We start from the raw sequence: 24,158 nt of genomic DNA, 5'->3' as shown, positions 1-24,158 counted from the left end.
GCAGCCACTATGGAAAACAGTAAGGAGGCCCCTAAAAAAGGGTGTGCCTCTCAATTCCCACTTCCTGCCTCCTTCAGGCTAAGCCCACCCTGGGTCTAGAGGGACACTGCCTCCCTGAAAGCTCACCGCTCACAGGAGGCCAAGTGCTGCTTTTTTGGGCAAATAAATATGAATTGTGGACATGTACATGCCCCAGCCTAATACTGCAAAGCCCCCATCTCCATCTCCTGTGGCCCCTCCTCCCAGTCAGCCCCTCTCCGGTCTTTCCCCACGTGATGTACAGGTCACAAGGGCATGAACTCCTGTATCCTTTCTCCATCTATGGTCAGGTCCTTTGGCTTTGCAAGCTGTGAACTGACACATTGCTGGGGGGACTCTCTTCCCCACCACTCGTACTGTGCAGGGGAGGGGGTGGAGTAGCCCAGAGCCTCCTTGGTGCCCCTCTAGCGGCTGTGACCCTTGTCTAGTTGTTTAAGAAGAAAGTGCAGAAGACCTGCAAGGGCACTGCTGCACTGCTGTCAGAAGAGCTGGATCAGAATCCCAGCTTTGCATGTGCCTGCAGGTAACACACCTAGCCTCTCTGACGATGGCTGTGAAGGTCTTAGGAGCCGGTACAGGAAAGCACATTGTAAACTGTTAAGCTTTAAGTAAATGCCAGGTGTTATTACCCAGAAAGGGATAAGAGTCAAAGAACAAGACTAGAATAGCCGTGGGATTCTTATCTGCTTTATTCACTACTGCATCCCCATAACTGAGAACGGTGCCTGACTCACAGCTGGCACTCAGTAAAAGTTTTTAAATGAATGCACTATCTATGGGTCCTTGATGGTTTCTCCATTCTCTCTTTTAACCTGTGACATTTCAGGCTTATCTCCCAAGAAAACACGTCCTGTATGAAAGTGGGCAAAGGCAATGGAAGGGGATGGTTTGTTTCTTGCTGTGTGAATTTGGACCAGTTCTTCATCATTCTGGGCCTCAGTTTCCACATCTGGCAAGTGGGAATAATAACATGATCCACAATCTTCATCCCTGGGGTAGTGCAAACAGCTAATGGGAACACCTAGGTTTAAAGGCTTTCCTGTGTATGTGGTGCCTTTTTTTTTTTAATGTGATGCTTTTTTTTTTTTTTTTTTTTTGGTGGTACGCGGACCTCTCACTGTCGTGGCCTCTCCCGTTGCGGAGCACAGGCTCCGGACGTGCAGGCTCAGCGGCCATGGCTCACGGGCCCAACCGCTCCGCGGCATGTGGGATCTTCCTGGACCGGGGCACGAACCTGTGTCCCCTGCATCGGCAGGCGGACTCTCAACCACTGCGCCACCAGGGAAGCCCTAATGTGGTGCCTTTTAAAAGTACCTTGTTGGATTACAGCAGCCCAGACAGGGACACTTAAAGGACCCATGTAGACCCTCACCTATGTTCCAATGACAAATCAGTCTCGAAGATGAAGAAAATATTTTATTTGTTAAATGTTGCCTGTACTAAAATGAGTTGAGCTGTCTGCGTGGGCAGAAATTTGTTTGGTTAGGAATTGAATTCATGATGTGTGTCCAGTCTTCCCTAATGATCTATATAAGGAAAGGGAAATACTCCCACACAGGATCAGTTTACAAAGTCTTGAGAAATCAATAACTCTCTGGGTTTACCTAACACACATGCCCACTCCTGACTCAGCCTGCTCAAGTCAGGAGCTTTTCGGAAATGCACCGAGCTCCCTAAACAGATATGAGAGCTCTTATTTCATCACCGGAACATGTTTTCTGAAAGGCGGTGCTGAGCCCCAGCACACAGACCAGCTTGGACACAATCCTCAGGGTCCAAGGCTGCTTGCAGAGATGGCCTCCCTATTATGCATATCAGATTTTCCCAGCAGCCCTCCTCCCTCCTCCTCTCGCAACGCCCCGTGCCTGCTTGATGGCTGGGCCTGAAATCTCTCTGACAAAGACAAAGTTTTTCACTGATGGCTGGAGAGAGAGCCTGAATGAACATACATACCCCAGGATACAGCTTACATGACTACCAAACTGTCACCTGTCAGTACCTGGAGGAGAGCAAAGGGCCCAGAAAGGGAAACTTAGGGATAAGAACAAGGTTGACCTACTTTAGAATTCGGTCAAGCATCAGCTCTGGACCACAGTAACCGAGGCCCTTTTTTGCCTGTGTCCTCCCCCATCCATGCAGGGCACCTTCCATCATTGTCTGCTTCTTGAGCCCAGAGAGACTCGAAGAAGGTCTTCAAGAAAACACATGCCCTAATTTGCCTTTTGTCCCTGAAGCCATGGACATAAGGTTCACGGTATGCTGTGCTGAATAGGGCCATGAACTGTGTAGGCACATGGAATTTTGGACAAACCACTTAACCCCTCCAGGCCTCAGTTTCTTCATCTGTAAAATGAGTGGTTAAACTGGAAATTTTCCAAGTTCTTTTCTAGTGCTCAAAGACTGCTAAACTCTTTGGATTCAGTAGAATGTCGGGGATTCTGTATGTTGCCCTCTTGAGTGAATATATACTTGGGGCATACCCAATACAGTCCTTTGAGGTTCTTCCTGCCTACAGTTGATTATGCTTGAGTCCTAGAGAGCGTCAGAACTATCTGGGTTCTTGGTCTTTGCTGCCTCCTAGCTGTGTGTGACCTTGGAAAACCTTTGCATCTCTGCTTCTTTATTGCTAGAATAAAGTGAAAGCTCCTGCTTGGCCAGGTCAGTGGGAGGTTAGAATTGACGTAGCCAAGGAGCTGTTGGCTCCCTTCGTTCCTTCTTGCTGATGGAGTCATACTGGGCTGGATGTGTTCAGAGGAGGTAAGCTCAAGAACTGTTCCACAGATGTATCTGTTAGGCTTATTGGCTAAGCTGCTGTAACAAAGAGACCCCAAAATACAGTGGCCCAAATCTGTTCAAATTTAATTTCTCTCTTATTAACAGAGGTCATAAGCTAGAGGTAGGAGGCTAGTGAGCAGCTCTGCTCTGTGAAACCTTAATTTTCCACATCCTGCTCTTCTTTAAGACCAGCTCAGAGCCCACCTTTCTTGGAGGCCCCGGATCCCTCTTGTCCACAGGGATCACACACGGTCAGTTCTTCTCAGTGGACACTGCACGCACTGCCTTGCAGGGCTGGATAACTTTGCAGGTGAGAAAGCTGTGACTCCCCCACCAGGTTGGGAGCCCCTTGAGGTCAAGGGTCATGTGTTCTTGACATTTATTCCCATGGAGTTGGCACATGGTAGGCTCTCCGGGAGGGTTTGCCCCAAGTGCATGCATTACTGGAAACTTCAGCCAGCCACAATCATGAAAGCTGAGGTGTTTGCTTAGTCATCACCGCTACATATTTTTCAGCTTAATTACCATGCAGTTTCTTCATATCTTCCAATAAATGAAAGAAAAAATGTGTATTGGGGGTTGTGTGAAAATTAACTCTCATAAAAATCCTTGACTCACCACAAAAATTCAAGAAATGTGCTTCTTACACATGGACACAGAAATGTGGATTCTCCTGTCCTGTGCAAGTTAAGAGCCTTGGGTGCAAGAGCTGACTGGGCTGCGCAGTGGAGCAAATATTTCTATTCTGCGTTAAGTTTATAGAATCAGATTTCGTAGTGGAAAAACTTGCTGCCGTGGTTAGTTGTGGTAACTGCCCCTATTTAGCTAGTTTATGGCTAATCCCAATCTCAAATAGCAGTGTAATTCACTCATCCACCATGGTGTTGATTTTACAGTTTGTGCATTGAAGGGAAAACCACACTGCTCAAGTGAGCTGGTCAATGGGAGACCTGTTGAGATATTTCACAGTGGGTATGGGTTGGCGAGGGAGGATATATTTTGTTTCACCTGCTTTAAACATTTTCAGACTAACATTCTCTGTGGCTGTTCTCTGTGTTAGATCAAACTTCAAGTTCTTTCTTACTGAGCATCTTGGTCCTGCCCACTGCTGCTCCTTTAGTCTATTTCTGCAGTGAGTGAGATGTTATGTGTCCTTTTCTGGCACTGGAACCTTCATAAACATGGCAAACCTTCCTCTGCTTTGGCTGCTGGCTAAAACCTATGGCTCTACACATAAGCAGCCTCATAAACAGGGATGCCTCATACGGTTGTGCAGGCTGTACACTGCATGACTCCAAGGAGCGCCATTTACATGGACCACAGTGGAACCTCCAAAGCTGTATTGGTACAGCCTCCGCAATATTCCAGGAAAGCCCCATCTCCTAGATTACCTGAAAATTTCTCTATATGCCAAAAGCACTCTTCTGGATACCACCCTGAATAAAACAGACAAAAGTTCCTACCCCCAGGAAGCTTACATTCCAGTGAGGGGAATACATGATAAACAAATTACATACGGGCACATATGCAATGTTATATCTGCATTACATATATGTAATATTATATTAGATGGTGATAAAGAAGTAGAAACTAAATCAGGGAAGGCGAAGAGAGTGGGAGGAGGTGAATGTTACATAGAGTAGGGATCTGGGAGGGATTTTCTGAGAAAATGCCACTTGAGCAAAGCCTGAGGAGACAAGGGAGTGTGCTGTGTGGATCCCTGGGGGAAGAACGTTCCACACGGAAGGAATAGTAAGTGCAAAATCCCCGAGGCAGGAGTGTGCCTGGCATATTGAAGAAATGGCAAGAAGGCTGGTGTGGCTGCAGTGGGGCCAGTGAGTGCGGTAGTGACGTCGTCAGACAGATCCGGAAGCAGGACCATGTTGGGCTTTGGAAGGCTGTGATGTACTTGGACCTTACACTGCATCAGATGAAAAGCCGTGTGATGGTTTTGAGCAGAGGAGAGACAACAGTTAAACAAAAGTCACTCTGACTAATGAGATCAGACAAAGGAGACAAGAGTAGAATCAGGAGACCAATTAGGAGACAATTACAAGGATTCAGAGGTGATGGTGCCTTGAGCCAGCTTGGTAGTAGGAGCAGATGAGAAAGGGTTGTATTCTGGATATATTTTGTAGGTAGAGCTAATAGGACTTGTTGACAGATGCAATGAAGGTATGAAAGAAAGGGAGGAGTTAAGGGTGACTCTGAAGTTCTTGGAAGGCTGGAGCTGCCTTGAGCTCCATGCCCTCCCAGGTAGTAGAACATGGGGCAGCAGTTTTGGACATGCCAGGATTGAGGGGCTGGTTAGACACCAAGTGAGGATGAGCGAGCTTGAGTTCTGGCTGGATGTAAACAATCTGACGGTGTTTGGAGCCAGGACACTGGAGGAGACGCCCACTGGGGTGAATGCAGGTAGAGCAGGGGCAGCCAGGGACAGAGCCCTGGGGCACTGCAAAGCTAAGAATTCACCAAAGCGTCCCACCCTCCTTTTTTAAACCTAATTTCCTAGGCTGTATTTAACAAATCTTGTTATTTTCAGTTCTATAAACCTCCTATATTCTTCTTAGAACAAGTCAAATACATTGAAACCAGTGCTGTAGCAGTGACATCACGTCATCCACTTAAGAAATCCTTATTGAGAGCCCGTTACGTGTGGGCTTTAGGAGCTGGGGATAACCAGCCAGCCTCTGGCCCCGAGAAGCTTCTGTCACCGTTGAGGAAAATGACACAACTTGACATGGAAGTAAACACACCAGATAAATTCAAATTGCAGCAGGGGCTGTGAAGAAACTAGAATGGATAAAGGAGGAGAAGGTAATTCAGGACAGGAACGGTGGTTTCACTGAGGACATGTTCTTTGAACTGAAACCAAGGTGATGAGAAGGAGGCACTCCATGTTTGGAGGAGGAAGGAGAGTTCCAGGCCGAGGGAGCAGCCAGTGTCAGGACCTGAGATGGGAACGAGCTAGGCTACCTTGGGATGACAGAAAGTAGAGAGCTGGTGTGGCGGGGATGCAATGAAAGGGGGAGCCGTGTAGGGGACAAGGTCAGAGAGGTGGGCAAGGGGCTGGGCGGTCCAGGTTGAGTCTCGCTGGCCTGGCAAGAACATTGGGTTTTATTTCCCAGCAGGCGAGTGGTGGTGGCCTGTGGTTCATCCTGACTACTGAGTGCAGCACGGCCTGTAGAGAAGCAGGGAGACTGGCATGGCCGGGGGCGGGGCGATGGGGCGTGTCACAGGGAATGAAGACAGAAATGGTACAAGTGGGGGAGGGGCTCTGGTGTCGTTTGAAGGCATGGCTGACAGACGGCATGAAGGAGGAGGAAAGTCAGGGATGACTCCTAGGTTTTGGCTTGAGCAACTGAATGGATGTTGGCACAGGTTACAAGATGGGGCAAACTGGAAGAGGGCCAGGCTGGGGGGAGAAATGAAGAGTTCCACTATGACTCTGACTGTGAGATGACGTTAAATTTGAGATGCCTGTTAGCCGCTTTGCAATTCTGCATGTTGTCTACAAAGGAAGTCACACATTCATTCAGTTAATATTTGTTGAATGAGTGAACGCCAACCCTTTTTGGATGAGGGAGGCCAGGCTGGGAGTTAAAGATTGGCGATTAGCGTCAGTGATGATGCTAACATAATACCTTAGGAAGCAGTGTCACCGATGTCATTGTGACCAGTCATCTGGGAACGATGATCTCTCTTCATAGGTGAAGGATCTATGTCAGAGTCTGCAGGACCAATGTGCCCACCCCAGGGGCAGATCCAGACCCTGTACCTGTGCTTTTTCCACTATCCCACACCGCAGGCCCCCGAGAGAGCTGTCACAGAACGTCCCACATGATGTGGAAACAGCCGTGGCCCTTGGGCACATGGTGGGTAACTCTGGCCAGTCAGAAGCTGCAGACCCAGTTCCAGCCTGAAGTGGTCAGGGCCATCAGTAGGCAGCACAAAGCCGGCCAGGGCTTCCAAACAGGCCTGACCCAGCTCTGTGACAAGAGCAATGTGTCACCCTCAGGCAAGTCTCCTCTCCTTGTCTCTGAGTCAGAAACATCGTGGGGGAAGGTTGGCTCAGGCTTCGGGAATGGAATCCAGGCCAGGTTTCTTCTGCAGGAGCCAGGCCTCTTCTCTAGGCAGTTGGCTTCACTGGAGTTAACTAATGAGGGGGCAGGAGGGGTGGGCATGGCCCCTTGTCCAAGACTATAGCCTCTCATGTCCCCGTTTCCAAATTTACAATCTCACAACCCAGTTTGGCATTCCCTTTAAGAAAATTTATTTTTGTAAATGTTCACGTCAAAGGTAGAAATATAGATATTTACTTTGCAGATGAAAGTGATATATATTAAATAATAATTGTAACAGTGAGTCTCAAATTTAAGCATAACAATCAGTGGGGAGAAGAGGTGCTATCTTAGTTCACTTGGGCTGCAGTAACAAAATACCACATATCTGGTAGCTTATAAACACCATAAATTTATTTCTCATGGTTCTGGAGGCTGGGAAGGGAAGTCCAAGATCAAGGTGTCAGCATGGTCACGTTCTGTTGAGCGCTCTCTTCCTGGTTCATAGCTGGTACCTTCTCTCTGTCTTCACATGGTAGAAGGGGCTAGGGATCCCTCTGGAACCTCTTTTATAAAGGCACTAATCCCAGTCATGAGGCTCCACCCTCATGACCTAAGCACCTCCCAAAGGCCCCACCTCCTAATACCATCACATTTGGGGGTTAGGATTTCAACATATGAATTTGGGGGGACACAAACATTCTAACCATAGCAGACAGTATTGTGAAGTGATTAAGAGCTTGAAATCTGAAGCCAGACTGCCTGCATTTGACTCCAGACTCTATTACTTACTAGTTATGTGCCTTTGGGAAAGTTTCTTCATCTCTTTGTACCCCAGTTTATTCATCTGTAAGATGGGGGGTAATAAGAGTACCCAATCATAGATTGTACTGAGGAATAAATGAGTTAATTAATGTCAAGTACTTGGAATAGTGCCTGCACATAGTATTCTATAGGTAAAAGCTATTATTAATAATAGTATTGTTTTTATAGCTAGATGACTTGTTAAAAATGCCAAGTCCAGAGTCATACACATAGAGTTTCTGTTTCAGTGAACCCCACTGAATTTTTGTGAATTTTTCACAAGCACTACAAGAGATTTTTGATGCAACGGGAACGAAGTGACACTTTGAGAAACCCTGGACTATAAGACAAACATGGGCATCCAGGAACAGGGCAAGGTGTGATGTGCTACAGAGAGAAAAATGGGAGTAAAGAATAATGTACTCTTCCCTGATTCATAATTTCATACTCTTCAGTGTGCTGTGTTTAGAAAAGAATCCACTGAGCTCTTGCAATGGACACAAAGAGAGTAATTTAACAGTACTATTGATTTTTCCCTATTACTTTCTTTTGATATATCTCCCACCACCAGATTCTTTAATTGAGATATAATTCACATACCATAAAACTCAACATTTTAAAGTGTGCAATTCAGTGTTGTTTAGTATATTGGCAAAGTTGTGCAATCGTCTCCACTACCTAATTCCAGAATATTTTCATCACTATCCACCGAGAAAGAAAAATATACCCATTACAGTCACTCCGCAGTCTCTTCTCCTCCCAGCCCCTGGCAACCACTAATCTCCTTTTTGTTTCTATGGACTTGTCTCTTCTGGACCTCACAATATATGGCCTATAGGCTTCTTTCATTTAGCCTGCTTTCAAGGCTCATCCATTTTGTAGCATGTATCAGTAGTTTTGTGGTTTTTTTCCTAGCTAAGTAACCGTCTATTGTATGGGTATATCACATTGAGTTTACCCGTTCATCAGTCGATAGGCATTTAGGTTGTTTCACTTTTCTGGCTATTATGAACCATGCCGCAATGAAATTTGTGTACACATATTTGTGTAGACTGATGCTTTCATTTCTCTCGAGTATATACCTAGGAGTAGAGTTGCCTGGTCCATATGGTAACTCAATGTCAGATTTTTTTAAGAACTGTTTTCCGAAGCAACTTCACCATTTTACACTCCCACTAGCAATGTGTGAGAGTTTCAATTTCTCCACATCTTCACCAATACTTTTCTGTATAATGACTCTTTTATTTTAGCCATCCTAGTGTGTGTGAAGTGGTATCTCACTGTGGTGTTGATTTGTATTTTCCTAATGATGTTGAGCACCTTTTCATCTGTCACTTTCTGGTCCTGCCAGGTTTTGGGTCCCCAGGCTGGGGCTATCAGGACATGATGGCATTTACAACAGTGCTGTTGACTCCTTCCTATCAAGCCTAAAGAGGTGCATATTTTATCAGAGTATGAGCAAAATCTAGGCTCTTTCTGCAACAGATGTGGTTTTTGCCTGAGAGCATAGCAAAGGAAATTAACAGCAAAAAAAGTTTTAAAATGATTGATATTTCACAAACTGAGTAGCTAAAGAAAATAAACTAACATAAATAAGGTATAGGAGAAACTCTATTGGAAGAAATTTTATTATTTAAATACTTTCTAGAAAGATATTTACTTGCAGTGAAACCCACTGGCCTGCCTTACCCTCCTGTACATGATGAGTGGCACCACTGTCCCTGTGGACAAATGTCACCTGCCATTTCAGTAAACAAAGGTTGTTGCGGCCATAAAGGCATCAGCCACTGCAGCTGACCCAATAGTGCATTCTGAGGGGAATTTCAGATGGAGAAAAACTGGATACTGGCCCTAGTTAAGATGCATACGGAAGGAATAATTTCAATGAGCCCAGACTTTTGTATCTTCTCATACACAGAAAAGCACTAAAATCATTAACTTGAGATGTCTGGGGTTTTTTGTGATTAGCAGTAATCTTTTTTTTTTTTGCGGTACGTGGGCCTCTCACTGTTGTGGCCTCTCCCGTTGCGGAGCACAGGCTCTGGATGTGCAGGCTCAGCGGCCATGGCTCACGGGCCCAGCCACTCCACGGCATGTGGGATCTTCCCGGACCGGGGCACGAACCCGTGTCCCCCGCATCGGCAGGCGGACTCTCAACCACTGCGCCACCAGGGAAGCCCAGCAGTAATCTTTTGATGTTCAACTACACAGGGATTTTGTTTGTTTGTTTTTGTTTCTAGCAAAAACTCCTATATATCCTGGCTCCTCCCTTACCTCTTTGGAACAGTCCCTCAGGGCTATCTGAGAGGCTGCCATCCCGGGCTATAGTTCTCAGTAATGCCCCAGATAAAACATAATTGTCAACTTTTAGGTCGGACATTATTTTTCAGTTGACACCCCGGACATCCAGTGACCCCGTAATATGAAAAAATAAACAGGCATTTTCTTGGAACTAGGAGTTAAACTTCCTTCAGAGAGATCTCATGATCTAACCCACCCACAGGATGTTTCCTGACTGCTGAGGGGTTTATGTAGAGTCCTCAGTTTCTCAATCATAAGAATTTCTAAGTGTTCCCAGTCTGCAGTCTGGGGATTAGAAGGCTAAATTCCTGGGGGCCTGGAAAGGGGAGTATATCACTAAGAATCTCTAAGCCTAAACTTGACGGGAAATGGATTCGATTTTCACTTATGGTGCAAACCAAGAATTCCCTAAAAATGAGATGGCAAATCCAGTGGGACTCCTACCGAGAATATTCTGGGAGGTTCCAGAACCTTTGTCGTTGCTTGGGAAATTCGGTTCTAAACTTAAATGTCCCCTCTCCAGGCACATTCTGTCATCCTGTGAGTGTCATGATGCATCACTCTGCTTTTTAGAGCTTATAGTCGTAGAAATCTCAAACCAAGGCAGATTTTTAAAAAAAGAAGTTTGCAGTTGTTTACACAAAATTCTGTTCTCTGAGGGAGTTGTGTCGAAACCTGAGTGTTAGAACATCTTTGCCACTCTGGAAAGCAGCTAACTGGAGAGACAATAAGAGAAGAAAGGAGGGCCAGTGACAGCTGCTGTAGGTGGCATTTGTATATTTTTTAAAAGGTCCAGCCTTTACCACTTAGTGGCTATGTGGTTTGGGAAAATTACTTTCTATGAACCTCCATTTCTTCCTCTGAAAAACCAAGATAAGGCTACTTACCTCAAAAGGGTGATTTGAGACATACATAAACAATGAAGAGAGCACTTGCATTGTTTTGTTTTTCTCCTCAAACTTTTCCCAGACCCCAACCCCAAACCAGGGAATAATTCCAGGCATTCAGAAGGTATTCTATAAAAATTTTCTTAGATGAAACAAATCCAGTTTTCTGGTTGAATAAAATATGGAATAGATGAGTGCATTTGGTCATTTAACAAATATTTACTGGGTGCCTCTTATGTTCCAGAGACTGTTCTACGTACTGAAGAGATAGCTGTGAACAAAACAGATAAAAATCCATGCCCTCATGCAGCTTCCATGCTAGAAAGGAGAGAGAGACTCTAAATAATAAATCATGAAAACGAAATGGATGTTAACTAGAGGTGAACGTTATAGACAAAAATAAACCAGGGGAGGAGAATGCAGAGTGGCAGGAGTGAGGTGAGGCTAGAGATGGGTCAGGGTATTCTCTCTCTCTCTCTCTCTTTTTTTTTTTTTAGATACTTAAAAGTTATTGAAGTGTAGCATACACATAGAAAAGTCATGAGTGTACAATTCAGTGAGTTATTGCAAGGTGAAAATATAAGTGTGCCCAACATATACAATATAACCAGAACCTCAGAAGGCTTCCTTAAGATACTTCTCAATCACTCCTCCTTCCCTCTTCCCTAAAGGTCAGTACTATTCTGATCTCTAATAAAATAGATTAGCTTTGCCTGTCTTTAAACTCTAGATAGTGGAATCATCAGAGGGTCAGGGTATTCTTGAGGGCTCCACTTTACAGTTCCAAAGGCTGGATTCTTTGGGGGTGAGTTAGCCTTCCAGGGCTCATTTCTAAAGAGGCGTCATCTTCCAGCTCAGTGGTCACTCTGGCCCCAGGCGCCCAGCAGACAGGCTCAGGATCGAAAGCTAGGCAGCAGTTGTGAGGATGAGTACCGACCAGATGGGCACATGGAAGGAGACTCTGGGGCAGTGCTCATTGCCCCAGGGAATTAGATCACATTGGGAAAGATTCTCCACCTTGGCTCTGTCTAAAATGTCCTGCGCTGTGTTTCCTTAAACAGCACTGGACAGAGACCAGTTTCTCACACTTCAAAGCCCTTCCCTGTTTGCATTGCACAAGTGACACATTCCTGTCCAAAATCATCCAGACAAACAGCTGCTAATTTCCTAGCAACACTGCCCTAGCCATTCTTGTATGGAATGGAATTAATCCTGGCATAGAAATAGAAGTTTATATTCCAGAAAAAAAACCTTTCAAAATTCCTTCTCCCTGTCTGCCCTAATCCATCCCCAGGGACCATCTTGGACCAAGCTCAGCAGGGAGTTCCCTCAGCAGCTTGAAAGCCCTGACTGTGTGATAGCTTTGTCGGGAGGACTCACAGAAATGCTAGTATTCACAACACTCGCATTTGTGTAGAGCCACCATGGGCTGTTTCTTGACTTCACGGAATCATCAGTTTCTCCCTTATGACAAGTTTAATAGGAAGTCTGAGCAAGCCTACAGAAAGTGATTTAGAATCACATAATGTCAGGGTAGAAAGGCCTTACCCAACTGTCTGGTGGAGGACGGAAAGTAGGTTGTATCCTGCACTTGTTCCAATGCTTGGTGTTGGCTCCCTGTAGCATGTCTGTGAAGGAGTCTCAGGCAGCTGGGTGGGAAAGGAAGTGATGGTGGGTGATCGATTAGCAATGTCTGGCATGGATGAGATGCGGTAAAGGAGCGCGCCCCTTGGGTATTTACCATGCCTGATCTAGGGCCGGCTTCTCATTTTACAAATGAGGGAACTGAAATTCAGAGAGTTGAGGTGCCCCCATCAAGACTGTACCCCAGTGAGAAGCAGAACTGGACTCCAAATCCAGCCCTTTAGCTTTCCATCTGGGTATGTTTTTCAACACCAACTCTTTTGCTTTCTATCATAAGGTCTGAAGAGGGCTGGTTTAGTGAGGCAAGGAGAGACCAGGGAGCTGGCTGGCTCTATCTAATGCGTGACACAGGGCTCACGGGAATCAGCTGCTCTGGTGGTCTCTGCCTGGTTCCTGCTCCCTATCTCCCCTCCCAGCAGGACTCTATGCCTCAAGCTATTGTGGACCCAGAAGGAAGAACGAGGGGTCCTCCCAATGTAGAAATCTACAGTGATGCCCACGGGCCTGAATTCCTGATCCAGAGCCTGAAGTTATTCCCTTCTCCCTGTAATTACAGTGTATTGCCCTCGTCGTTCTTACCATCCCAGTTTGGGTGGGCTTAAACTTCTAATGGTATGCACAGAAATGCTTTTAGTTTTCGCTCAGAGTAATATTGACACAAATTGCATTTACTTCTATTTTAAAACTTAGCCTTGCTGGCTAAGAATAACTGATTTATTTGGTGAGAAAAGACATTTGTATGTGGATGTCACTAGAAGGGAAAAGGGACCACAGAGGTTTTTTTTTGTTGTTGTTTGTTTTCATTTTAACTTATCAAGAGAAAAGCTTTCTTTTAAAAATAAAATAAAATAATCCCTGGCTCAACTGATAATATTTGCCTTTTCTTTTGGCCCAGGACCTGGTCTTACGCCAAGCTCCATGTTGGTCGTTACCTCCTCCTGAAATGCTCTGCCTTCTCGCCTGGCAAACGTTGTTCTCCCCTTTTGTGTCTAAAGTTCTCCTTTTCCTAGGGGTAAGAAGAAAAAAAATTATTTAGTTCAATAAACACTTACCGAGCACCATCAGTGTGTCAGGTACTGTACTCGGCACTCAGGACTCAAAAATGAAGACACTAAGCCCCCTGCCCTTGGGAAATTTAACTGGAACTTGGAATGAGACAGAGAAACACAATGCTGAGCCTTGTGCCCTGTTATCTCGTTTCATCTTCACCCTAAATGTACTCTTCTGGTGGTCACGGGCTGTTTCTCTTGTTCTCCACTCTGTCCTCAGCACCAAGCACAGAGCCTGGCACATGGTGCTGGGAAAGACTATAACTCATTGAATAACTGTCCTTAAAACCACCCTAAAATGCAGGCATTTTTCCCCTTTTACAGAGAAAGAACTGAAGTTGACAGAGACTAAGTAACCCCTCCTGAGGTCTCCTAGGAGTGATGACTTTGGTCATTTGTTTCCAAACCCTTGGCTTTTTCCTCCCTTATACTACCCCACACTACACTTTTCTAGACCCAGTTTTCTCATCTGTAAATTCAGAGGAGCAGACTGGATGATTCTACGATCCCTCCAAGCTCTAAATTTCATAGCCAATGACCAAAGCTGGTACTAGAATGCATATACTCATTTTCTCCGAGAGGGTTTTTATGTGTTGTTGTTTTTAACATGCATTTCTTTTGCCCTTATTATACCACCAGCTCTTGGATCTTAATATTTCATTTTATAACCTATTTGTAGCACCCTCAGATCTATGTTTGATGCTCAAAGACTTCTCATTTTTTAAAGTTCGTGACTCCCTATAAACCTGCCTTATCTATGCTAAGGAAACCATACACGCTTCACTTCCCAACACCAGATGTTTTTTTCGCCTGTTTTGTCTCAGAAACAGCAGCAAGCTTTGAGTGCTCTGTAACAGGCCTCAAAGAATCTCATGCCTTAGGATGCAGAAAATATTTATTGAAAATGACGATTCCTGATTTTGTAGGGAAAAACACAGACTTTAAAATTTTGTGGGATCATAAAAAATCCATTGCATTTTTATACACTAACAATGAAAAATCAAAAATGAAATTAAGAAACAATTCTAGTTATAATAACATCAAAAAGAATAAAATACTCAGGAAAAAGTTAGCAAAGGAAGTGCAAGACTGAAAATTTTAAAACATTGTTGAAGAAAATTGAAGATCTAAATACGTGGAAAGATATCCCATGTTTGTGAACTGGATTAATACTGTTAAGATGGTCACACTTCCCAAATTGATTTACAGATCCAACACAATCCCTAGCAACAACCCACCTGGCTTTTTTTTACAGAAATCGATGAACATACTAAAACTAATATGGAAATGCAAGGGACCCAGGATACCCAAAACAATCTTGAAAAAGAAGGGCAAAGTTAGAAGACATACTTCATGATTTCAAAACTGCAAAGCTACAGTAATAACGACAGTGTAGTACTAGAATAAGGATAGACATATAGATTTGTGGAATAGAATTGAAGGTATAGAAGTAAACTCTTACATTTACAGCCAATTGATTTGGACAAGGATGTCAAGACAATTCAATAGGGGAAAGAGTAGTCTTTTTTTTTTAATTTTAGAATTTTATTTTATTTATTTGTTTATACAGCAGGTCCTTGTTAGTCATCAATTTTATACACATCAGTGTATACATGTCAATCCCAATCGCCCAATTCATCACACCACCATCCCCACCCCCCACTGCTTTCCCCGCTTCGTGTCCATACGTTTGTTCTCTATTTCTGCCCTGCAAACCGGTTCATCTGTACCATTTTTCTAGGTTCCACATATATGCCTTGATATACGATATTTGTTTTTCTTTCTGACTTACTTCACTCTGTATGACAGTCTCTAGATCCATCCACGCCTCTACAAATGACCCAATTTCGTTCCTTTTTATGGCTGAGTAATATTCCATTGTATAAATGTACCACTTCTTCTATATCCATTCGTCTGTCAATGGGCATTTAGGTTGCTTCCATGACCTGGCTATTGTAAATAGTGCTGCAATGAACATTGGGGTGCATGTGTCTTTTTGATTTATGGTTTTCTCAGGGTATATGCCCAGTAGTGGGATTGCTGGGTCATATGGGAGTTCTATTTTTAGTTTTTTAAGGAACCTCCATACTGTTCTCCATAGTGGCTGTATCAATATACATTCCCAACAATAGTGAAAGAGGGTTCCCTTTCCTCCACACCCTCTGCAGCATTTGTTGTTTGTAGATTTTCTGATGATGCCCATTCTAACTGGTGTGAGGTGATACCTCATCGTAGTTTTGATTTGCATTGCTCTAATAATTAGTGATGCTGAGCAAGTTTTCATGTGCTTCTTGGCCATCTGTATGTCTTCTTTGGAGAAATGTCTATTTAGGTCTTCTGCCCATTTTTGGATTGGGTTTTTTTCTTTTTTTTTTTTTATTGAGCTGCATGAGCTGTTTATATATTTTGGAGTTTAATCCTTTGTCCGTTGATTCATTTGCAAATATTTTCTCCCATTCTGAGGGTTGTCTTTTCATCTTGTTCGTAGTTTCCTTTGCTTTGCAAAAGCTTTGAAGTTTCATTAGGTCCCATTTCTTGATTTTTGTTTTTATTTCCATTACTCTAGGAGGTGGATCAAAAAAAATCTTGCTGTGATTTATGTCAAAGAGTGTTCTTCCTATGTTTTCCTCTAAGAGTTTTATAGTGTCCGGTCTTACAGTTAGGTCTGTAATCCATTTTGAGTTTATTTTTGTGTATGGTGTTAGGGAGTGTTCTAATTTCATTCTTTTACATGTAGCTGTCCAGTTTTCCCAGCACCACTTATTGAAGAGACTGTCCTTTCTCCCTTGTATATCCTTGCCTCCTTTTTCATAGATTAGTTGACCATAGGTGAGTGGGTTTATCTCTGGGCTTTCTATCCTGTTCCATTGATCTATGTTTCTGTTTTTGTGCCAGTACCATATTGTCTTGATTACTGCCGCTTTGTAGTATAGTCTGAAGTCAGTGAGTCTGATTCCTCCAGCTCCATTTTTTTCCCTCAAGACTGCATTGGCTATTCGGGGTCTTTTGTGTCTCCATACAAATTTTAAGATTTTTTTGTTCTCGTTCTCTAAAAAATGCCATTGGTAATTTGATAGGGATTGCATTGAATCTGTAGATTGCTTTGGGTAGTATAGTCATTTTCACAATATTGATTCTTCCAATCCAAGAACATGGTATATCTCTCCATCTGTTTGTGTCATCTTTAATTTCTTTCATCAGTGTCTTATAGTTTTCTGCATACAGGTCTTTTGTCTCCCTAGGTAGGTTTATTCCTAGGTATTTTTTTCTTCTTGTTGCAATGATAAATGGGAATGTTAAAGAATAGTCTTTTAACAAATGGTACTAGGACAAGTGTATATCCACATGCAAGAGAATGAAATTGGACTCCTAGCTCATACCATGTACAAAAATTAACTCAAAATGACCAAAAACCTAAATATAAGAACTAACATTATAAAACTCTTAGAAGGAAACATAGGTGTAAATTTTCATGACCCTGGATTGGGTAATGGTTTCTTATATGTGACACCAATAACACAAGCAACCAAAGGCAAAAAATCGACAAGTCGGACTTCATCAAAATTGAAAACTTTTATGCTTCAAAGACACTATGAATAAAGTAAAAAGACAAGCCAAAGAATGGGAGAAAATATTTGCAAATCATATATCTGATAAGGGTCTAATATCCAGAACATATAAAACCACAATTTAAAAATAGGCCAAGGATTTGAATAGACATGTCTCATAAGACGATACATAAATGTTCAATACGCACATGAAAAGATCTTCAACATCATTAGTCATTAGGGAAATATAATCAAAACTATAATAAGATGCCACTTCATGCACATTAGGATGACAATAATAAAAATGACAGTAACAAGAATAATGAGGACGAGGGAGATTGGAACCCTCCTTCATTGGTGGTGGGAATGTAAAATAGTGCAGTTCCTTTGAAAAACAGTTTAGCAGTTCCTCAGAAAGTTCAACACAGAGTTACCATATGACCCAGCAATTCCACTCCTAGGTGTATATATATGAAAATATTTGATCACACAAACTCTTACACAGGAATGTTCAGAGCACTATTATAGCCAGAAAGTAGAAATAGCCCAAATTTCAATCAACTGATGAATGGATAAGCCAAATATGGTACATCCATGCAATGGAATACTATTTGGCAATAAAAAAGGTGAAATATTGATTCATGCTACAACATAGATGAACCTTGAAAACATTATGGCAAGTGAAAGAAGCCAGTCACAAAAGAGCACATATTATATGATTTCATTTATAATTACTGTACAGAATAGACAAATCTACAGAAACAGAAAAGAGAATAGTGTTTGCCAGGGGCTGGGGAAGTGAGGAATGGGGGTGACTTGTAACGAGTACACGTTTTTGCAGGGGAGTGGTGAAGAAAAGATTCTGGAAATGAATCGTGGTAATAGTTGTACAACTTTGTGAATACACTAAAAACTACTGAATTTTACACTTTAAAGGGGTGAATATTATAAAATATAAATTATATCTCAATAAAGCTGTTTAAATTTTATGGGACCAAAGAAATTCAATAGGGAAATGAGAGGCTAATGGAGAAACCCAGGCTAGCCCCCATTCTTAGCACCCAGAAGGCTCCCACCACCACTGTGGCAACAGTCATAGCCACAGAAATAAATCTGCATGGATCCTTAAAGGTTGTCTTTTCTACTTAGCTATTGATTCTTCAACCGCCTCTATAATATTCCCACCAGGTGATCATCTAGCCTATGCTTGACTAGGCTCTTTTTCTTCCTCTCCAAGCATTTGTTGAATACGTACTATGTGCCCAGCTCTGAGCTAAGCACTGCGAATATACTTTGCAATGTTGTCTCTTTAATGTAATAAACATTTATTTGAATATTGTAATGTGTAAGACATTTTACTGGTTTATATTCCTTTGTGTTTATTGATACCTGTTTTAGTTTGGGTTCTCCCAGAAGAAGACCCTGAGGCAAAGATTCAAGTGGAAATAGTTTATTTGGGAAGTAGAGGTAGCACTCAAAGGGAAGTGGGAAAGAGATCCAGGGAAGGAAAGGAAGCCAAGTAGTCAGCTACCACAGTGAGCCACTAAAGCTTAATCCTGAGGGGAAACTCTGAGACAAGGTGTAAAACACATGCCTGAAAACGTATTCCACCCAAGGGCCAGGGAGCTGGGATATTCATGTGCTAAATTCAGAGACCCTGGTTGAGCGCTCACGCTGGAGATGTGTTACTTCTTAGCATCCCTGGCTGCTGAAGGAAGCACGGATTATGCAGCCCTCCCCAGATCTAAATTGGGAGGGGGGAGAACCCTCAGGCACAAATGCAGATTCTAGCAATTGGTGTTTGGCAGGACCTGTGGTCCCTGGGGATCCAGGTGGGACACTGACAGCATCAGCTACAATACCTTCCTCCTTCCACACCCTGGGGATGGTGTACAGGAATACACAAAATGCCACGAATTAGGTAAATGTGAAGAGAAAAAAGATGTAAAGGAAAAGAAGCCTTTCTGGTGAGGGCACGAATATCCTAGTAGACTCAGAAAACAGGTGATATTTCTCAGCGTATCCTTTGTTAAACGCTGGCTCTCCAAAAATACAGCCAAAACTACCTTTGGAAAAGGCAAAACTGAGTTGCCTGCTTACCACAAACTTGACAGAGTCTCAGTAGCATCTCAAAGGTGAGAAGTTTGGTGGGTCTGAGGTCTAGTTTAAAGCAAGTCTTTCCGTGCAGGAGCCTGATTAGAACTAAGGATCTCAATGTAATAAAGATTAGCGAACACGGAAAGGCGGGGGTTTTGAAGTGAGAGTTCCAGAGTCTTGTTATTGAAAAGTCATGTGTTTGTTTAATGGTTTTGAGGGGGAAGTTCCTGAGGTAAGCAGAGTGATTTGCAACATTAATCCTCCTGAGTGAGTGTTTTGTGGGATGGGAATTCCCTGCTAATGTTGCAGTAAAACTGTGTGGGCTTCCCTGGTGGCGCAGTGGTTGAGAGTCCGCCTGCCGATGCAGGGGACATGGGTTCGTGCCCTGGTCTGGGAAGATCCCACATGCCGCGGAGCGGCTGGGCCCGTGAGCCATGGCCACTGAGCCTGCACGTCCGGAGGCTGTGCTCTGCAACAGAAGAGGCCACAAGAGTGAGAGGCCCGCGTACCGCAAAAAATTAAAACAACAAAACTGTGTGGGCCAAAATGGTTTCTGCTCACACCTTCAGTGTGAGCGTATGATGTCACACAGTAAAGCATGATGTAGTGAAAGTAGTTCTCTAGGAAGTCAGTCACATGCAGCCCAGGTGCCGGTAATTCTTACTGAATAGGGAAAAAATGTGCACAGGTTCCATCTTCGAGGAGGAGCAGGATTAGAGGGGGAGTCTTGGCGAGCAGGGGTGTGACAGCTTCTGTGGCTGTCCCTGGGCATGCGGCCCTGGAGCCCCGCCCTTGGGCCCAACGGGCAGGCTGAGAGCCGGGAGTCCCTGCAGAGACATTTCCTAAATGACTCCTCTGCTGGAAATGTACCCCTGCAGCGGATCCTGCCTGCCTGGCTGCCAGGTTGGGCAGCTCTCTCTGTCACCAGAAAGGAAGTCACAGCAGGTCTGGCCTCCTGCTCGGCGCCCCCTCCCAGCCCCTGCTTCTCCCTGACTCACCCTGCCGTTGTGGCTGCTGTCCTATTCTCTGTGGATCTGGGCAGGATGCTCTCTGTTAACTTAGCCTGGCGGGATCACCAAAACCTCAGGGCTGCTCCGCCACTTCTCTCCAGGGCCACTAATGCCAACGCGTGATGCAGGGCACTGTGTAGCCTCCAGCGTGCTTGTGCCACTGGCCTCATCAGGGGTTCGCTGCGCCCCTAGCAGGCAGGCGGGCGGGATCATGCTGTTCTCCCTCCTGACAGAAGGAACTGAGGCTCAAGGTCAAGTCAGTGAAAGAACCAGGCTAGCAACCGGGTCTTCTGACCTAGTGCAGAGTTCTTTCTGGGGTGGGAAACGTCCACGTATACTCATCTCTAAAACAATTGTGACAAAATCGTCACGTAGGGCTATGGTTCCACATCCAAATGAGAGAAATGGGTCTCTCTAGTCGGAAACACAGCTGCATTTGACTGCTATCCACACAGCCTTGCTATTCAAGCATTTACAAATACAGGTGATTATTTTTTCCAGGATGATAGTAGTAATGCTCATTACAGAAAATGTGCTTAGAGAGTGGATTTCTGTGCTTCAGGAGGAAAACCTTTGGTCCACTTTTTGGAGAAGATGACCTCATCTTAAATGAATGAATGCTCCTGGGGGAAGGCTGGGTCATGGTCCCGATGGTTTTGTGTTTCTAACGGAGGACTGGGCCCTTCTTACTCTCCAGGAGAGTAAATAAGTCCTTATGTTCCTAAGGGCTTAACGGAACATTGTGTCCTTTCCAACAAGCTGCTAAGGCTTATTGTGCAAGAAAAGAAAAAGAACAAGAACTTTTGTGTAAAAGACCTGGGGATGGTGGGCACTGCTCCAGGGGGAAGGGGGTCACTAATGGATGGCTCAGCGGACAGACTCCATAGATGAGGGTGGTCTGAATCTGGGCTCGTGTCCTCAAAGTGCCTGATGACAGGACAGGGGAAAGAGCATTAGCGGGAAAGTTCTGATGTCCAGGGGCTGCGCTGGACCAGAAGGGCCAACCTAAGCTGCTGGGTCCATTAATAAGAGAAGGGCCCCCTGACCTTAGACTGCCTGACTGATAGATCGACGTGTGAGGGAGTGAAGCTTTACAGAAGCCTGCTCTTCACACCTCCCCCAGCCCAGGACACCTGTAAGTCTCGGGAACCTGGTCCTGGCTTGGGGTGGATTCCCATTTCTGTATTTGGAGGCCAGACAAGAATGGCTAGTGGAGCCTGAGCAGGGAGGGGAGGGGAACAGACACCAGTGTTGAAACATATGGAAAGTCGTAAGGATTTCGCACCCTTCCCCATCCCAGCAGGCGGAGTTAATAGTGCTGGGCTCTGGAGAGCCTTCCACCCTAAGCCCTCCCTGAACATCAGGAGGAGTTGACTCCAACTCTTTCTCCAACACTGTCTGTAGCACCTGTGCAAATGCAGGTTTTAGCCAGAACATTCCACCCTAAGAGAAAGGTAAGCCTCAGCACTCAGGAGTGCCGGTGACAGCGCCCTTCACCACCTTTCTTCTTCCCTAAGTCAGCAGCATCTTGCAGCTCCTGAAACTGGTGAAGGACGCCTGGGATTTTGCAGTCCAGAACCTTGCAACAGAAGATGCTTATCAGTGGAAAGGGTAAGTCCAGGTGTCAGTAGAGCAGCGAGTGCAGCAAGGGGTGCCGAGCCCCTTACCGCCGGGGTGCGTGCAGGGCACGTGTTCCTGCTGTTGCCCCTGCTTGGGGTCTCATTGGGATGGGACGGCTTTGGTGTGACCCTCCAGACATGATGAAAGTCCGGCCATCTCTTGGCTACTGCCTCTCTAGTTCACAGAACCCCTGTGAGGCAGGTGATGGAATGTGATTGAATCTTGGCTTGTGTATTGTGAGGATTACATGCATTTTTGTTTAATTAAATTGAATTCAATAATGTGTAAGCTACATGTGGGAGGGGAATAAAGGCCACCAAAGCTGTCCACGTCCTGATCCCCAGAACCTGTGACTGTGTTAGGTTGCATGGCAAAGGGGAATCAGGATTACAGATGAAATTACTATGGTTGCTAACCAAATGCCTTTAAGATCAGGAGATAATCCTGGATTATCCAGGTGAGCCCGATATGATAACAAGGTCCTCAAAAGTGGAGGAGGGAGGCAAGAGAGGAGGTTGAAGCGGTGCGTTGTGGGCACTCAGTGTACCCCTGCCGAAACCTTGATTGCAGCCCAAGGAGACCCATGTTGGACCTCTTACCTACAGAACTGTAAGGTGATAAAGTTGTGTTGTATTAGCCTCTAAGTCTGTGGTAATTTGTTACAGCAGCCATAGGAAACTAATACACTGTGTAGTGACACATCTTCAAGAAATAGCTCTCCAGGCATTGAGGGATGTTTCAGAGTTTTCAGATCTCTGCCTCAAACAAGGAAACCACTCTTGCTCCATTTTCTAGCTTTCTCGAGATCTTGTGTTTCAAGAAGAAAGTATGTTCTTAAAGTTCCTAGAATTCATGGCTGCAAAAACAGTTTGAGGCATCTCAGCTAAGTGGGGAACAAGTGTAAGAAGGTATTCTTTTCCCCAGCCACCACCTCTGCCCATCCTGTACTGATGTCTTAAGGAGATTCCATAACTCACTGGTCACACTCAGCGTCCAGCCCAGTCAGAGGCAAAACTCCAATCTCAGATCCAATTTAAATCTCCCCTTTCCTGTCTCAATGGGATGGTCAGGCTCCAGCTCAGGACTTGAAGTAGGATGGTGTGTGTAGTCTGCCCTCTCTTTCTTCACCTTCCCTTTCAGGGTCAATTTGCTCTAGGTTGGGGGTGGGGGTGGACAGGGAAGAAGGTGGGGGAGAATCAGGGCGATGTAACATGACTGGTCATCTAACTGTGCTGGGAAGGTGGTGTTAGTCTTGTCTTGGCTCGGTCGGGGTGCATATGATACTGGAAATTTGCGCTGGTGTGCTGGTCTCCACATAAATGGGGGCAAGGTTTTCTCTGGGCCCTGTCCAGTCACACCCCTGAACTGAGCCCATCTTAGGACATCTGTATCTCCTTTTGGCCATCCTTGGTCTGTGTCTTTACCCTCCTCTCCGAGTGGGTATTGCCTCACTTGGCCCGCTGGCTCATTGACTCATTGCCAAGCAACTACCAGAAAGCCCCCTCCCACCTCTACCCATGCTAATCCTTCAGGCCTCTGCCTTCAGAAACCTCCAGGCACACATGCTGGGCCCCCCAAGAACTTTCCCAGTTTCACCACGTTCTGTCCCACTCACATGGCCCCCTCGGTCTTCCAGCACATCCAACTCTCCACGTCGCTTTGGGGAGAAAGTAACCTCTCCCTGTGAACACTGCACTGGTGAAAACTTATCCCTTCTGTCTTCCCTCCCCTGGTTCCCTGCTTATGTTGCGGGGGGAGCCAGGTGAAGGTTGGGGAAGCCAGCAGGGCTGGTTCTGAAGCCTCTTATGAAGCCTGAGTGAGTGGTCTGGCCCCTCCTTAGAATGAGGTCCCCACGGCTCCTGTTGCCAAACGCAATGTGGGCCTCCTTTTTCGTTCAACTTTCCACTCCAGCTGCTTTTCAAAACTCTCATCTTTTGGCGATGCCTTTTCTAGCAGTCTTCTTGGTCAGTTTTAACAACCACTCTAACTAGCAAGATAGACGACTTGAAATAAAATTTTCTTTGAGAAAGGTCTGTAAGAATTAGGTTTCGGGTGTATAAAGATGGAAAAAGCCCAGCCCTATCCGAGTAGAAATACGAAAGGACTGAAGAGTTGTTCTAAATACAATAAAATAACAGCTGGTGGAGAAAAGCCAAACCTTTGAGCCTTAGGCACTCCCCAGGACACAGCCATTACCTCCTCTGGGCTTCCAGCTGCTAAGAAACTGGCTTTGAGAGAGGAGCCACCCTGGGGCTTCCACCTGTGCCTCACCAGTTAGCACTGTCAGTGTAGATGAAAACACATTAACAGGAACGTGTACCGA

The 24,158-nt window shown here is 44.8% G+C and overlaps 1 long non-coding RNA gene across 2 annotated transcripts in view; it reads right to left on the bottom strand.

Annotated features, from left to right (window-relative positions):
- Positions 1-7,106: 7,106 nt before the first annotated feature.
- LOC137219004 (uncharacterized) overlaps positions 7,107-24,158 on the bottom strand; it is a 37,805-nt gene continuing 20,753 nt past the window's right edge. Inside the window, exons 2-4 of one of the 2 annotated variants that reach the window (XR_010940950.1) lie at positions 13,444-13,517; positions 12,416-12,516; positions 7,107-11,138 (exon numbers count right to left, since the gene is read on the bottom strand). This is a non-coding gene — a long non-coding RNA (uncharacterized lncRNA). The other variant, XR_010940949.1, reaches the window with a different exon arrangement.

The sequence above is a fragment of the Pseudorca crassidens genome, chromosome 2, assembly GCF_039906515.1.
Source record: "Pseudorca crassidens isolate mPseCra1 chromosome 2, mPseCra1.hap1, whole genome shotgun sequence".
Lineage (NCBI taxonomy): Eukaryota > Metazoa > Chordata > Mammalia > Artiodactyla > Delphinidae > Pseudorca > Pseudorca crassidens.
Note: the sequence above shows the minus strand (reverse complement) of the source record. Positions and strands in the feature narration are given on the sequence as shown.